Genomic DNA, 17,653 nt, shown 5'->3' on the forward strand with positions numbered 1-17,653 from the left:
ATGATCTGTGAATTTAGAATCAAATAAGGCTCCTTACAGAAATAATCCAAATCAGGGGCGCCTGGGTGGCACAGCGGTTGGGCGTCTGCCTTCGGCTCAGGGCGTGATCCCGAAGTTATGGGATCGAGCCCCACATCAGGCTCCTCAGGCTATGAGCCTGCTTCTTCCTCTCCCACTCCCCCTGCTTGTGTTCCCTTTCTCGCTGGCTGTCTCTATCTCTGTCAAATAAATAAATAAAATCTTTAAAAAAGAAAAAAAGAAAAAGAAATAATCCAAATCAGAGATAAAAGTCTTCTAGGATGACTTTTTTGCGTATATCACATTTGGCCCAGGCAACTGTCTCTCTACAGAAATCACTGCAGCTCTTACTCAACCTTCTATGCCCACCCGCAATCTGCCAGATCCAACGCAGATTTTTCTGGTATTTTTCTAAAATTGGAAGAGACAGATCAAATCCTATATCCTGAAATAAACTACCAGGATACTATCCAAACATTTTACACCCTCGAAGCCATTTAACAAAAATAGCACTACAAGATATATTCGTCTTGCAGAACATCTTAGGTAGCTGGAAAATATGACACCTCCCATAAAGAATTTGCACGCCTTATGTCGCCAAAGGGGAAATATTAGTCTACAGATTGAAATGGGGGTGGAGCGGAAGAGGAGGGGCCAACGATCTACAAGTTGCAAAAGATTATCTCTATTGTTATCCCATTGTTTTCATTACCCTTTTAAAAGATAAGCCTTGCAGGTTAACAACGAAGAGACTCATTGTTTAGATAACTTTCCACAGAGTATTCAAATGAATTCATTTGTGATCCTGAAATAGTTCTATTCTAGTCCATTTGCTTCTTAATGGGCTTAAACCAGCTGAGCTTCTTTCAGGACAATGATAAGACAGAAGTAAAAATCCTAGGAGCTCTCAAAACCTTTTAGCCTCAGTCTGTAAGAAAGTTTTTAAGTCAATGAAAACTTCTAAATGGAATATTGTATATTAATAAAAATTATGAGTAAGCATATAGCACAGTAGGGAAAATTGAAAACATCCAAAACCCAATATAGATGAACCTTGAGCTACTATGGCTTAACTGCATGGGTGTGCACTTACACAGGAATTTTTTTATAAATACAATACAGTACTATAAACGTATTTTACCTTCCTTTATTTTTTTTAAAGATTTATTTATCTGAGAGAGAGAGTGTACATGAGCAGGGGGAGGGGCAGAGGGAGAAGCAGACTCCCCGCTGAGCAGGGAGCCCGATGCAGGGCTAGATCCCAGGACCCTGAGATCATGACCTGAGCCAAAGCAGACACTAAACCACTCAGGCCCTCCAACTTCCTTATTATTTTTTTTAATAAGATTTTCTTTTTCCTAGGTTACCATATTGTAAGAATACAGTAAATAATACATATAACATACAAAATATGTTTTAATAGACTGTTATTGATGAGTTTTATGGTCAATAGCAGGCTATTAGTAGTTAGGTTTGGGGGGAGTCAAAAGTTATACATGGATTTTGGACTGGGGGTGGGGGTTGGTGCCCTTAATCCCTGTGTTGTTCAAGGGTCAACTGTATGTTAAAGTACAATGACATAAGAGAATTAATAGTACTACTTTTTTTGAGCAGTTTAAACTAAAAGAAAAATGCAAAGTCAACTATACATCCAAAAATAGGAGAGGACTTATATTGTAGATAATAAATCCAAAAAGAACTTGCTCAATGTTTGATGTCAATATTAGAAAGATTCTATATACATATACTCCTTATACTCCTTGCATCACACATTGTACAACACAGCTTTCCTTTTCATAAAACATGTCAACCATACACCATACATAGTCACTACCTTAGCGCTCAAAAACACAAGATCCTAGATTCACATCAGGTAATGGCAGTCCAAGCAATCCAAATCTCCTGTAGCACCAATCAGCATCTGGTCAAAACTAGCCAAATCAAAACATCACTGCTCTCACCATCACTCACTACCAATACCCGAAGTATCTTTATCCCGCAGTATAAATGGATCCTCCAGTGCAGGGATTTTCTTCAGCTCTAACAATAAAGGAAAACTAAACACGCAGAGTATCACTATTAGGAGGAAAGGTAACTGCCGGAATGGTCACGTCTATAGAATTCAGTGTTGGAAGAGCCCTGGACAAAGAAGCTTTCGTTTTTGTACCTAGGAAATCGGGGTGCCAAGAGGAGGTAAGAAATTACTGCCTCAGGGCTTGCAGGAAATCAGTGAGATAAAGGGAGGAGATTGAAAGACTTCTCAGCCTGAACTACTGTCATAGCAATGCTATGAACTTACTGATAAACATCATTCTTTCCCCTCCTGTGTATGCAAAGAAACAAGTTAAATGACACAGAATTAACTTCCATATATGTCCACTATATGACTGGGTCCTACAACAAAGAACGAACAGGCTTGATTTTTTCAAGAAATCATCCCAGTCCCCCTGAAAATAAAAAGGCTATCTTCAGCCCATCGTGGCTCTGGTGTAACAGAAAATACAGCTTTGAGTGGGTCCAGGATATGTGGAAACTGGCTGGATCACAGAAGAGTGGTAGCTATTTTCCTATTCAACACCTCCCAGGACATCCTTGGAAAAGTGGAAGACATATGTTTCCCTTTCCCTCATCCATAGAGGAGCAAGTGTCAAAGGGTAACAATTCTCCAGCATGGTTAGAGTTCTCTTATAGCATCCAATAACTGTCATTATTTGTTTATATAATGTTGATGTGATAATACCTTGCTTTACTAAATAGCATTTCAAATTGATTGGAAGTCATATTTGTCATATATCTATATTTTTAACTTAAAAAAGGCCTGGGAAAGTTTTCAGCTACTGAAATTGTATCCAATAACTATCAAGTCACAAGCAGTACTTATTTGTTTCTTCCTAATGGTCCCTTAATGCTAAATTTCATTAACATCAGGTTATTACTTACAATGCAAAAGCAGGAATAAACAGACTAATAAAATTTTTTCTGTTTCCTTACTTCTTCTTTCATTACCAATAAAATTTATAATTGGAAGCTCAATTACTGTATTATCATTATTATTTTTAAATCAACCAACAAATATAGGAATAAATATTCTCTCAAAACAAGTTCTATCAAAGTATCATTCTACTTTCATCAGATTCAATCATACCTCAATGAAAATAATTAATTTCGACTAATCAAAAATGTTAATAATTTCCCAGCTTGAATTCAGTAGGAAGTTACCAATAGGAAACCTAGATATCCGACTTGCCTGTCCAAAAACAATGGCAGGGGTGCCTGGGTGGCTCAGTCGGCTGAGGGTCCGACTCTTGATTTTGGCTCAGGTCGTGATCTCAGGGTCATGAGATCAAGCCCTGCATAGGGCTCCATACTCAGTGGAGAGTCCGTTTGAGATTCTCTTTCTCCCTCTCCCTCTGTTCCTCCCCCAACTCGTGCTCTCTCTCTAAAATAAATAAATCAAGTCTTTAAAAAAAATAAGTAAAAAATTTTAAATTGTCAAACAATTATTCACGAAGACCTCCATATGCTAAACTTCTATCACATTCACTGGCACAGAGCTGGCACAGAAAAGATATTGGTGGGTGTGTTGATAGAAGACTAGATGATGGACAGAATCAGGTGAGTATATACAAGGAGGAAGGAAAAGCAGAAACAGGTGAGAAAAAAGACCAAAGAATCCCTAAGCCCAAGAAGTGTATACATGATACAATGGAGACAGTAAGTGCAGAGATACTGAGATAAACGACGCCAGCTAGGGGTAACTGGTAAAGACACAAAAAACGAAAATGGGAATTTAATCAGCCCTTTCAGATGCTAAATCAAGAGAGAGAAATAGTATGGTCCAAGAGGGTAAAAACTTCAAGACAAAGGCACAAGTCAGGAAAATGAAATGCACATTCATAAAAAAGTAAGCAGATTAAATTGTCTGAAGTTGAGAGCTTATGAAGGAAACTGTGGGCGGTTAAGGTGGCAAAGCCAGGCACTGCCCCCAGACATGGTGCAGAACATGGATACTAAGCGTGTCTGCCCGCTGCCTCCTCCTCACCCCGCCTTTAAAAATTACCACCTGAACCTAATCACACAGCCATCCCTCCATCACGAGCTTTCCTTATCCAAACCCTGAAGGAAACCCACAATCATAGAAAATGATAAAAGGAAAAAAAAAACATGATGCATAAATGATTGGGAATAAAACAGTGATTAAGTTTATTAACCAAGCTTGTTTGTTTTGTTTTGTTTTAACCAATTTGGTTTTGGACCACTTTGAGCAATGACATTGATTAAGGCAATAAACCAGGAGAGGAAAGCAAATAGCACCAACTATGTGCCTCCTATGTACCAGGCAGAGTTGTGGTGGCTTTAAATATACTATTTCATTTACTTTTTATTAATTTGAAATGACTCCTCTAGCTTCATATATGTAAGAAAAGATTACTTGAGAGTCACTTAAAAAAGCTAGGATACAAACGTTATCTAGAATAATGGCAGAATAACTGCTGTACCGTCACCTGACTATGTCTGTTCAGCCCACCTTTTTAATAGAATCAGAAGGAAACACAGCTCCTAAAACCACCTGTTCAATGTCAAACACACATTGCTTAATCCTCGTGCCTAAATGCACTTCAGAGTAGGCCAGTCCCCAGCTCATAAAGCAGTCATTAAAACCCATCACTGGGGAACTTGACTTCAATCCAAACCAGTGTCAAAGAAATCATGAGAAAGGATGTTTCAGACCAAACTAAAATGATTTAAGAACGGCACTTCCAGTCCAAGCTTTTGTTACCAAAATCTGACATATGGAACCCAGTAAGTCAAAATGCAGGAAAAAGAACAGCATTCATATAATCCCTTTTCCTGTTATAATAAGACAGGTGCATTATAATAATTATAATAAGACAGATGCACATCAGGGATGATTTCTGACTTTCCTTCATGTGTTGGATGTGAAGGACATCTATCCTTGGTCAGATGCTAACGCTAGAAATATGACAGCAACTGGCCTTAACAAATTCACCGTCAAATCATTTAACAAGCTATGTAAGAAAACCTGCATTCCTAGAATGGAATATCTCTATGGACACAAAATTCAAGACAACCTTTAGAAAAGCCAAAATGAGAGTCATAAAATCCAAATGCTAATGTGTAAGGCATTCGTTAATTAGCTAGTTATTTAAAAGCTCACTGATACACTTGATTTTATTTCATACACGTTAACAGATTTGCTCCTCTAGGTCCATGCCCTAGATGAAGCTTTTACTAGCTTAATGTCCTTAGACGAGTTACTTCACTTGTTTGAACCCTGCTTAACTCATTGGGAAACTGGACATAAACAGCGATAGTTCGAGACTGTTATAAGGATTACAGATAACTATGTAATACACCACACAGCGTCTGGCATTTAGTAGAAGTGTAATAAGTAAAACTTTACATCACAATTATAGGATTTGCCAACCAATAACAAACGGATCAGAAAAATCAAATCAGAAGTATGAGTAGTGGAGAAGAGAAAAAGACAGCTCTACAAATGAATAGCTGACAGGAAGGTTAAAAGTCAGGAAACAGAGACCCAAAGCCTCAGAAACAGCAGAGCGGAGCCGGCAGCCTGACACATCCATGGCTGTTGAGGGCGTCCCCAGTGTTTTCACAGCATGTTAACGGTGGCCTGCCTGAAGATGATGTGAAGCCATTTAAAACAGATTAAACTTTGATTCCATATGTTTAAAAAAGGACAGATAAGCACATAATTGATTTTGGAAAGATTCCTATCAAAAGTGATTTATTTAGCATCACAAATTTAACATTTTACATGTCCAGACTTCAACTGCAAAAATCTATTAACAAGCTTCTGCTAGACTTAATGCGCAAAGGAATCTCTCAAATTTCAGAAGCCATTTTTTTCTGCTCCACACTGAAAAAGAGGTACGTCAAACAAATTAACTGTGGAAATAGTTCAGTGCAATGCCCTAAAATATCATCGGTTTTTCACAGCTAAAACAAAGTAAAGTTTTGGTCTCCATCATCACTCAATGTTTTTCTATCTACCAAACAAACACAAACATGTGCCACAAAGATGTCTTTCCACTTGAATTTTCTCCCTACATTTGGAAGGCAGTAAAAAGCAAAAAACATCTGTTCCTTTCTGCGGAGCTGACAACCCTCACGGTATGGTTTAAAAATAGAAAATGTTTATGGAAGCTTATAGATACAATGATCACCTGCTTCAAAGGCAGCTTGGCAATTGATCGATCCAAAGGCAGGCCAATTTAGGCCAAAAAAAACCAATTTCCCTGAGAAGAATGCCACTGTTCCTCAGGCCTCTGGTAATATCCAAGACACCCATAAAACTGTAGAGGGTGGTAAAGAACCAAACATGACGTCAGACGACTAGAAAACAGCACCGGAGAAACAGGGGCATGTGTCGTTCCGGATTCACTCTACCGCCACAAGAACAGTCCCCTGAGCACTTACGAGGCAGAGTCTGACCAACAATCAGTCTCTTCCAGCCCAAGGAAGGCCAGATGTTCAACAATTAAAGGGGCGGAACTTATTAAAAACAAAAACTGAAAAATCTAGTCATTGAAGACTTAAAATTCTGTATTTTTTATAAACAGTTTTCATTCTATGCTGTCTTACAGTACCTACCAAACATTCAAAAATGAGTAATAAGCAAGGACATCCAGACTTAAATCAGTAGACTCGGCTTCTATTTCTGGCTCTGCCTCTGAATGAATCACAGTGGGACCTTGAGAAAGTCATTTCATCTCTTTCCCTACCTACATTTCCCCACCAGTTACAAGATTAGGTCAAACCTGTCAATTCTTTTTTTAAAGAAAGTGAGTGGGTGAGATAAATATACGGAAACAGATACACAAATACCTACTGACCACTGACNCCCCGCCTCTGGGCGTGTCCCCGCGCAGCAGCCCCCGCCTCTGGGCGTGTCCCCGGGCATCAGCCCCCGCCTCTGGGCGTGTCCCCGGGCATCAGCCCCCGCCTCTGGGCGTGTCCCCGCGCAGCAGCCCCCGCCTCTGGGCGTGTCCCCGCGCGCGCGTCTGCACCCGCCTCTGAAGCGCTGGGTCTTCGTTTACTGGTGCGGCCATTACAAGATGTGTCCTACGGTGTCGGGAAAAGCCTGGGGACCCTCCAAATGTTTCCCATATAAATTGACCGTCACTGTTTCTTTGCTTTACACCATTTTGGCTTACACAAGTTTGCACACGAGCGCTGGGCTTTTGGATAACGAGGGAAACCTATACAGGGAATAAATGCGTACAAAATGAAGAGACTCGCACGGACCAATGACGGGCTGTGTCGTGTGCTGAGGGTTATGAGTAAATGCTCTGTTTTCCCCTGAAGGTCAGGAACAGAGTGTTAATAATGCTTAAAACTAATAGAACAGGAGATATCTGACAAACTGAAACACTCAGGACAAGAGACAGACCGAGCAACAAGGGGGGATAAAACCACAGAGCATTAAAATATTAATACATAGACAGTAGAGATCCTCAACTTTGGCCTCAGGGAAGTAGGGAATCCCTGGAATGTTTCTCAACTGCCCTGGCCAGCTCGTCTTTATACTGCTAATAGTTCACTCTCTCCTCCTGCAGAGAATTATCGGAGAAGAGCCAGAGCAGCGATGGAAGAGCGATGGGCCTGATGCCCAGGAGAGGGAGCAGCTGGAGACGCGTGACTTTCGTTGGTAGGAAAGCAAAAAGGAAACTGGTGGCTCCACCTTAGGCATTAGCCTAAAGCTACCGAAATCTTCATGCCCAGCTTTTACTATCCCAAGGCAGACGGTGGTGAAAATGATCTGTGAATTTAGAATCAAATAAGGCTCCTTACAGAAATAATCCAAATCAGGGGCGCCTGGGTGGCACAGCGGTTGGGCGTCTGCCTTCGGCTCAGGGCGTGATCCCGAAGTTATGGGATCGAGCCCCACATCAGGCTCCTCAGGCTATGAGCCTGCTTCTTCCTCTCCCACTCCCCCTGCTTGTGTTCCCTTTCTCGCTGGCTGTCTCTATCTCTGTCAAATAAATAAATAAAATCTTTAAAAAAGAAAAAAAGAAAAAGAAATAATCCAAATCAGAGATAAAAGTCTTCTAGGATGACTTTTTTGCGTATATCACATTTGGCCCAGGCAACTGTCTCTCTACAGAAATCACTGCAGCTCTTACTCAACCTTCTATGCCCACCCGCAATCTGCCAGATCCAACGCAGATTTTTCTGGTATTTTTCTAAAATTGGAAGAGACAGATCAAATCCTATATCCTGAAATAAACTACCAGGATACTATCCAAACATTTTACACCCTCGAAGCCATTTAACAAAAATAGCACTACAAGATATATTCGTCTTGCAGAACATCTTAGGTAGCTGGAAAATATGACACCTCCCATAAAGAATTTGCACGCCTTATGTCGCCAAAGGGGAAATATTAGTCTACAGATTGAAATGGGGGTGGAGCGGAAGAGGAGGGGCCAACGATCTACAAGTTGCAAAAGATTATCTCTATTGTTATCCCATTGTTTTCATTACCCTTTTAANTCAACACACTTTGGTATTTTTCTAAAATTGGAAGAGACAGATCAAATCCTATATCCTGAAATAAACTACCAGGATACTATCCAAACATTTTACACCCTCGAAGCCATTTAACAAAAATAGCACTACAAGATATATTCGTCTTGCAGAACATCTTAGGTAGCTGGAAAATATGACACCTCCCATAAAGAATTTGCACGCCTTATGTCGCCAAAGGGGAAATATTAGTCTACAGATTGAAATGGGGGTGGAGCGGAAGAGGAGGGGCCAACGATCTACAAGTTGCAAAAGATTATCTCTATTGTTATCCCATTGTTTTCATTACCCTTTTAAAAGATAAGCCTTGCAGGTTAACAACGAAGAGACTCATTGTTTAGATAACTTTCCACAGAGTATTCAAATGAATTCATTTGTGATCCTGAAATAGTTCTATTCTAGTCCATTTGCTTCTTAATGGGCTTAAACCAGCTGAGCTTCTTTCAGGACAATGATAAGACAGAAGTAAAAATCCTAGGAGCTCTCAAAACCTTTTAGCCTCAGTCTGTAAGAAAGTTTTTAAGTCAATGAAAACTTCTAAATGGAATATTGTATATTAATAAAAATTATGAGTAAGCATATAGCACAGTAGGGAAAATTGAAAACATCCAAAACCCAATATAGATGAACCTTGAGCTACTATGGCTTAACTGCATGGGTGTGCACTTACACAGGAATTTTTTTATAAATACAATACAGTACTATAAACGTATTTTACCTTCCTTTATTTTTTTTAAAGATTTATTTATCTGAGAGAGAGAGTGTACATGAGCAGGGGGAGGGGCAGAGGGAGAAGCAGACTCCCCGCTGAGCAGGGAGCCCGATGCAGGGCTAGATCCCAGGACCCTGAGATCATGACCTGAGCCAAAGCAGACACTAAACCACTCAGGCCCTCCAACTTCCTTATTATTTTTTTTAATAAGATTTTCTTTTTCCTAGGTTACCATATTGTAAGAATACAGTAAATAATACATATAACATACAAAATATGTTTTAATAGACTGTTATTGATGAGTTTTATGGTCAATAGCAGGCTATTAGTAGTTAGGTTTGGGGGGAGTCAAAAGTTATACATGGATTTTGGACTGGGGGTGGGGGTTGGTGCCCTTAATCCCTGTGTTGTTCAAGGGTCAACTGTATGTTAAAGTACAATGACATAAGAGAATTAATAGTACTACTTTTTTTGAGCAGTTTAAACTAAAAGAAAAATGCAAAGTCAACTATACATCCAAAAATAGGAGAGGACTTATATTGTAGATAATAAATCCAAAAAGAACTTGCTCAATGTTTGATGTCAATATTAGAAAGATTCTATATACATATACTCCTTATACTCCTTGCATCACACATTGTACAACACAGCTTTCCTTTTCATAAAACATGTCAACCATACACCATACATAGTCACTACCTTAGCGCTCAAAAACACAAGATCCTAGATTCACATCAGGTAATGGCAGTCCAAGCAATCCAAATCTCCTGTAGCACCAATCAGCATCTGGTCAAAACTAGCCAAATCAAAACATCACTGCTCTCACCATCACTCACTACCAATACCCGAAGTATCTTTATCCCGCAGTATAAATGGATCCTCCAGTGCAGGGATTTTCTTCAGCTCTAACAATAAAGGAAAACTAAACACGCAGAGTATCACTATTAGGAGGAAAGGTAACTGCCGGAATGGTCACGTCTATAGAATTCAGTGTTGGAAGAGCCCTGGACAAAGAAGCTTTCGTTTTTGTACCTAGGAAATCGGGGTGCCAAGAGGAGGTAAGAAATTACTGCCTCAGGGCTTGCAGGAAATCAGTGAGATAAAGGGAGGAGATTGAAAGACTTCTCAGCCTGAACTACTGTCATAGCAATGCTATGAACTTACTGATAAACATCATTCTTTCCCCTCCTGTGTATGCAAAGAAACAAGTTAAATGACACAGAATTAACTTCCATATATGTCCACTATATGACTGGGTCCTACAACAAAGAACGAACAGGCTTGATTTTTTCAAGAAATCATCCCAGTCCCCCTGAAAATAAAAAGGCTATCTTCAGCCCATCGTGGCTCTGGTGTAACAGAAAATACAGCTTTGAGTGGGTCCAGGATATGTGGAAACTGGCTGGATCACAGAAGAGTGGTAGCTATTTTCCTATTCAACACCTCCCAGGACATCCTTGGAAAAGTGGAAGACATATGTTTCCCTTTCCCTCATCCATAGAGGAGCAAGTGTCAAAGGGTAACAATTCTCCAGCATGGTTAGAGTTCTCTTATAGCATCCAATAACTGTCATTATTTGTTTATATAATGTTGATGTGATAATACCTTGCTTTACTAAATAGCATTTCAAATTGATTGGAAGTCATATTTGTCATATATCTATATTTTTAACTTAAAAAAGGCCTGGGAAAGTTTTCAGCTACTGAAATTGTATCCAATAACTATCAAGTCACAAGCAGTACTTATTTGTTTCTTCCTAATGGTCCCTTAATGCTAAATTTCATTAACATCAGGTTATTACTTACAATGCAAAAGCAGGAATAAACAGACTAATAAAATTTTTTCTGTTTCCTTACTTCTTCTTTCATTACCAATAAAATTTATAATTGGAAGCTCAATTACTGTATTATCATTATTATTTTTAAATCAACCAACAAATATAGGAATAAATATTCTCTCAAAACAAGTTCTATCAAAGTATCATTCTACTTTCATCAGATTCAATCATACCTCAATGAAAATAATTAATTTCGACTAATCAAAAATGTTAATAATTTCCCAGCTTGAATTCAGTACGAAGTTACCAATAGGAAACCTAGATATCCGACTTGCCTGTCCAAAAACAATGGCAGGGGTGCCTGGGTGGCTCAGTCGGCTGAGGGTCCGACTCTTGATTTTGGCTCAGGTCGTGATCTCAGGGTCATGAGATCAAGCCCTGCATAGGGCTCCATACTCAGTGGAGAGTCCGTTTGAGATTCTCTTTCTCCCTCTCCCTCTGTTCCTCCCCCAACTCGTGCTCTCTCTCTAAAATAAATAAATCAAGTCTTTAAAAAAAATAAGTAAAAAATTTTAAATTGTCAAACAATTATTCACGAAGACCTCCATATGCTAAACTTCTATCACATTCACTGGCACAGAGCTGGCACAGAAAAGATATTGGTGGGTGTGTTGATAGAAGACTAGATGATGGACAGAATCAGGTGAGTATATACAAGGAGGAAGGAAAAGCAGAAACAGGTGAGAAAAAAGACCAAAGAATCCCTAAGCCCAAGAAGTGTATACATGATACAATGGAGACAGTAAGTGCAGAGATACTGAGATAAACGACGCCAGCTAGGGGTAACTGGTAAAGACACAAAAAACGAAAATGGGAATTTAATCAGCCCTTTCAGATGCTAAATCAAGAGAGAGAAATAGTATGGTCCAAGAGGGTAAAAACTTCAAGACAAAGGCACAAGTCAGGAAAATGAAATGCACATTCATAAAACAGTAAGCAGATTAAATTGTCTGAAGTTGAGAGCTTATGAAGGAAACTGTGGGCGGTTAAGGTGGCAAAGCCAGGCACTGCCCCCAGACATGGTGCAGAACATGGATACTAAGCGTGTCTGCCCGCTGCCTCCTCCTCACCCCGCCTTTAAAAATTACCACCTGAACCTAATCACACAGCCATCCCTCCATCACGAGCTTTCCTTATCCAAACCCTGAAGGAAACCCACAATCATAGAAAATGATAAAAGGAAAAAAAAAACATGATGCATAAATGATTGGGAATAAAACAGTGATTAAGTTTATTAACCAAGCTTGTTTGTTTTGTTTTGTTTTAACCAATTTGGTTTTGGACCACTTTGAGCAATGACATTGATTAAGGCAATAAACCAGGAGAGGAAAGCAAATAGCACCAACTATGTGCCTCCTATGTACCAGGCAGAGTTGTGGTGGCTTTAAATATACTATTTCATTTACTTTTTATTAATTTGAAATGACTCCTCTAGCTTCATATATGTAAGAAAAGATTACTTGAGAGTCACTTAAAAAAGCTAGGATACAAACGTTATCTAGAATAATGGCAGAATAACTGCTGTACCGTCACCTGACTATGTCTGTTCAGCCCACCTTTTTAATAGAATCAGAAGGAAACACAGCTCCTAAAACCACCTGTTCAATGTCAAACACACATTGCTTAATCCTCGTGCCTAAATGCACTTCAGAGTAGGCCAGTCCCCAGCTCATAAAGCAGTCATTAAAACCCAACACTGGGGAACTTGACTTCAATCCAAACCAGTGTCAAAGAAATCATGAGAAAGGATGTTTCAGACCAAACTAAAATGATTTAAGAACGGCACTTCCAGTCCAAGCTTTTGTTACCAAAATCTGACATATGGAACCCAGTAAGTCAAAATGCAGGAAAAAGAACAGCATTCATATAATCCCTTTTCCTGTTATAATAAGACAGGTGCATTATAATAATTATAATAAGACAGATGCACATCAGGGATGATTTCTGACTTTCCTTCATGTGTTGGATGTGAAGGACATCTATCCTTGGTCAGATGCTAACGCTAGAAATATGACAGCAACTGGCCTTAACAAATTCACCGTCAAATCATTTAACAAGCTATGTAAGAAAACCTGCATTCCTAGAATGGAATATCTCTATGGACACAAAATTCAAGACAACCTTTAGAAAAGCCAAAATGAGAGTCATAAAATCCAAATGCTAATGTGTAAGGCATTCGTTAATTAGCTAGTTATTTAAAAGCTCACTGATACACTTGATTTTATTTCATACACGTTAACAGATTTGCTCCTCTAGGTCCATGCCCTAGATGAAGCTTTTACTAGCTTAATGTCCTTAGACGAGTTACTTCACTTGTTTGAACCCTGCTTAACTCATTGGGAAACTGGACATAAACAGCGATAGTTCGAGACTGTTATAAGGATTACAGATAACTATGTAATACACCACACAGCGTCTGGCATTTAGTAGAAGTGTAATAAGTAAAACTTTACATCACAATTATAGGATTTGCCAACCAATAACAAACGGATCAGAAAAATCAAATCAGAAGTATGAGTAGTGGAGAAGAGAAAAAGACAGCTCTACAAATGAATAGCTGACAGGAAGGTTAAAAGTCAGGAAACAGAGACCCAAAGCCTCAGAAACAGCAGAGCGGAGCCGGCAGCCTGACACATCCATGGCTGTTGAGGGCGTCCCCAGTGTTTTCACAGCATGTTAACGGTGGCCTGCCTGAAGATGATGTGAAGCCATTTAAAACAGATTAAACTTTGATTCCATATGTTTAAAAAAGGACAGATAAGCACATAATTGATTTTGGAAAGATTCCTATCAAAAGTGATTTATTTAGCATCACAAATTTAACATTTTACATGTCCAGACTTCAACTGCAAAAATCTATTAACAAGCTTCTGCTAGACTTAATGCGCAAAGGAATCTCTCAAATTTCAGAAGCCATTTTTTTCTGCTCCACACTGAAAAAGAGGTACGTCAAACAAATTAACTGTGGAAATAGTTCAGTGCAATGCCCTAAAATATCATCGGTTTTTCACAGCTAAAACAAAGTAAAGTTTTGGTCTCCATCATCACTCAATGTTTTTCTATCTACCAAACAAACACAAACATGTGCCACAAAGATGTCTTTCCACTTGAATTTTCTCCCTACATTTGGAAGGCAGTAAAAAGCAAAAAACATCTGTTCCTTTCTGCGGAGCTGACAACCCTCACGGTATGGTTTAAAAATAGAAAATGTTTATGGAAGCTTATAGATACAATGATCACCTGCTTCAAAGGCAGCTTGGCAATTGATCGATCCAAAGGCAGGCCAATTTAGGCCAAAAAAAACCAATTTCCCTGAGAAGAATGCCACTGTTCCTCAGGCCTCTGGTAATATCCAAGACACCCATAAAACTGTAGAGGGTGGTAAAGAACCAAACATGACGTCAGACGACTAGAAAACAGCACCGGAGAAACAGGGGCNAAAAAAACAATTTCCCTGAGAAGAATGCCACTGTTCCTCAGGCCTCTGGTAATATCCAAGACACCCATAAAACTGTAGAGGGTGGTAAAGAACCAAACATGACGTCAGACGACTAGAAAACAGCACCGGAGAAACAGGGGCATGTGTCGTTCCGGATTCACTCTACCGCCACAAGAACAGTCCCCTGAGCACTTACGAGGCAGAGTCTGACCAACAATCAGTCTCTTCCAGCCCAAGGAAGGCCAGATGTTCAACAATTAAAGGGGCGGAACTTATTAAAAACAAAAACTGAAAAATCTAGTCATTGAAGACTTAAAATTCTGTATTTTTTATAAACAGTTTTCATTCTATGCTGTCTTACAGTACCTACCAAACATTCAAAAATGAGTAATAAGCAAGGACATCCAGACTTAAATCAGTAGACTCGGCTTCTATTTCTGGCTCTGCCTCTGAATGAATCACAGTGGGACCTTGAGAAAGTCATTTCATCTCTTTACCTACCTACATTTCCCCACCAGTTACAAGATTAGGTCAAACCTGTCAATTCTTTTTTTAAAGAAAGTGAGTGGGTGAGATAAATATACGGAAACAGATACACAAATACCTACTGACCACTGACCAGCCATATCCAAACATCAAAGACAAAGTCGGTGATTTCCATATTGAAACAACGCACGCTGCACTTTTCCCCAGCACAGTAAAAAATTCTCCCTGGAGAGGACAACAGAACACAGGTGCTCACCGAACAGGACTCCTTTAAGAGTCCAGAATTTCAAATTTGGAAATACTTAGCAAATTAAAATACAATGCAAGTAACAAGAAGAAGAAGGTTGGTTTGTTTGTTTTCTCTTAAGGAAAACAAATCTTCAATCTGTTTAGGGCCTATGATCTTCAGGACTCTGATCAATCTTCCTATGAAGTCCTCTTCCCTGACTCCTGCCAAGATCAGTCCCTTTACCCTTGATGCTCCCAGAGGACCGTACTGCACTTCTCCATTGCTCCCCCGTACTCGGGGAGCCCAGAAGGGGCAGAACCACGATTTAACGACCTTCGTATGCCCTGCCACTAACATATTGCCTGACACAATGTGGGTGCCCAGAATATAGACATACACATTTGTTAAATTTAAGAAATGAATATACATCCAAAGTCTAATGCTATTAGAAAGAGCAGCCATTAATATTAATAAATGATCATCTGAATCATGGTGATATTTTCATTTAAAAATACATATTTATAAGGGGGCCCAGTCAGTGGGTTAAGCCACTGACTCTTGGTTTCAGGCAGGTAGTTATCTCAGGGTCCTGGGATAGAGCCCCAAGTCTGGGCTCTGTGCTCAGTGGGGAGTCTGCTTGAGATTCTCTCCCCTGTCCCACCCCCTCTCCCTGCACATGCACTCTCTCAAATAAATAAATCTTTTTTTTAAATGCATATATATATATATATATATATATATATATATATAAAAAAANCTTTTTTTTAAATGCATATATATATATATATATATATATATATATATATTTAAAAATGAATGATTACCTAGGTAAAGAGGAAATGCATGATCTCTCACCAACATTAAATTCACAAAACTAACTCAAGAACTTTCTTGTCTTCTTTCAAAAATGGTCTTTCAGGGATATTTTTGTTTTGTTTTTATATTTTTTACAACTTATCTAAAGGGTATTAGACTATAAGCACTACTTTTTTAACCTACACAATAAAGGGAAGGGAGGAGAAGTTAAAAAAGAGAGACAGAGGGAAAGGGAGCAAGCAATAAATAAAGTGAATAAAAAAGCCTACCCTTAAGAAATCTATAAATGTGAAATAAAAGGTAATCCATAAGTGAAAATAAAAATGTAGTAAACACAAGTAACTACCACAATATTAATGGCGTTTAGCCAAAGTAGCTATGCCCATTAAGAAATGTCACTTAAGAATGTTTTATAGATAACCCATTTATTAAAGTAATAGAACAGAGGATGTCAAGCTTTTCAAATTACATTTTAAATTTTTAATCATTCGAATATTTATCAGAAATCCACCAGTAATTGCATAAATTTTCATTCTTTCCTACTCCTTAAATTCTTACAGTCAATATTTCCTTTAATAATTAAGAGTAGAAGAGAACAGGAAATAAACTTTCACTCTGCCAGTGGGTACTTAAGGTAAAGTCTTGGGACCTATAAGCCTATAAGAAAGGATAAACTCATTATAGTACTTGCTTTTTAACCACAGTAAGTGAACCCCTTAGCTGGGCTTTTATGGTGCCCATCAGAATCTATAACGAAGGCTAAAGAGAGGCACCAGTTGGATTACATGTCCTTTTGGTTTTCTCACCTTCACTATCTCCAAGCTATTCCCTGTTTTGATTGGACATAAAAGCAAAAGAAAATTATCCCTAATAATTCTATTTCATTATTTATTAACTTTCTAATAGCATGTATTAGATTTGGTTGCATCAGCAAACATGAATGTCCCTTTAACTTTGATGAGTAGTCTACCCAGATTGCTGAGAAATAGAAACTCCATATTACATACATACATATACACACATATATGTGAGCAGTCAGAGATCGCCTCTGGATAGTACTGGAATAAATCATTTGTTTCTCCAACATTGACCCTTGTCAAAGAATCAGTAACAATTTTGTTCTTTTCAATGCTGTGAAGATAAGGACGGAAAGAGAATGACGGCTCAGCTAACTATGCCAAAAACAAAAATACAAATACTAATAAAAAAATAAAGAGTTGATCAGCCTGGAGGGACCCTGGACATGGAGAACAGTATATAGAGGAGCCCTTTCTTGATATGACTTAGGAGAGACACAACAAAGCTGTTCTCTCTGTATTAAAAAAAAAAGAAAGAAAGAAGGAAGGAAAAGAAAAGAAAAGAAAGGAAAGCAAGGCAAAAAACAAGAAAAGAAAGGGAAAGGAAAGGAGAGGAAAAGAGAAAAGAAAAGGAAGGGAAGGGGAAGGGGTAGGGGCAGGGAAAGGGAAAGACAAGACTAGACAAGACAAAACCAGAAATTTTACTAAACTGGTGTGCAGGGCCTGAAAGGATTCCCCTAAGCAG

At 38.8% G+C, this 17,653-nt stretch overlaps 1 protein-coding gene across 1 annotated transcript in view; it reads right to left on the reverse strand.

The window, feature by feature from the left end:
* The window catches only part of FMN2 (formin 2), a 376,980-nt gene that overhangs the window by 357,720 nt on the left and 1,607 nt on the right, over positions 1–17,653 (reverse strand).

This window comes from Ailuropoda melanoleuca, chromosome 8, assembly GCF_002007445.2.
Source record: "Ailuropoda melanoleuca isolate Jingjing chromosome 8, ASM200744v2, whole genome shotgun sequence".
Lineage (NCBI taxonomy): Eukaryota > Metazoa > Chordata > Mammalia > Carnivora > Ursidae > Ailuropoda > Ailuropoda melanoleuca.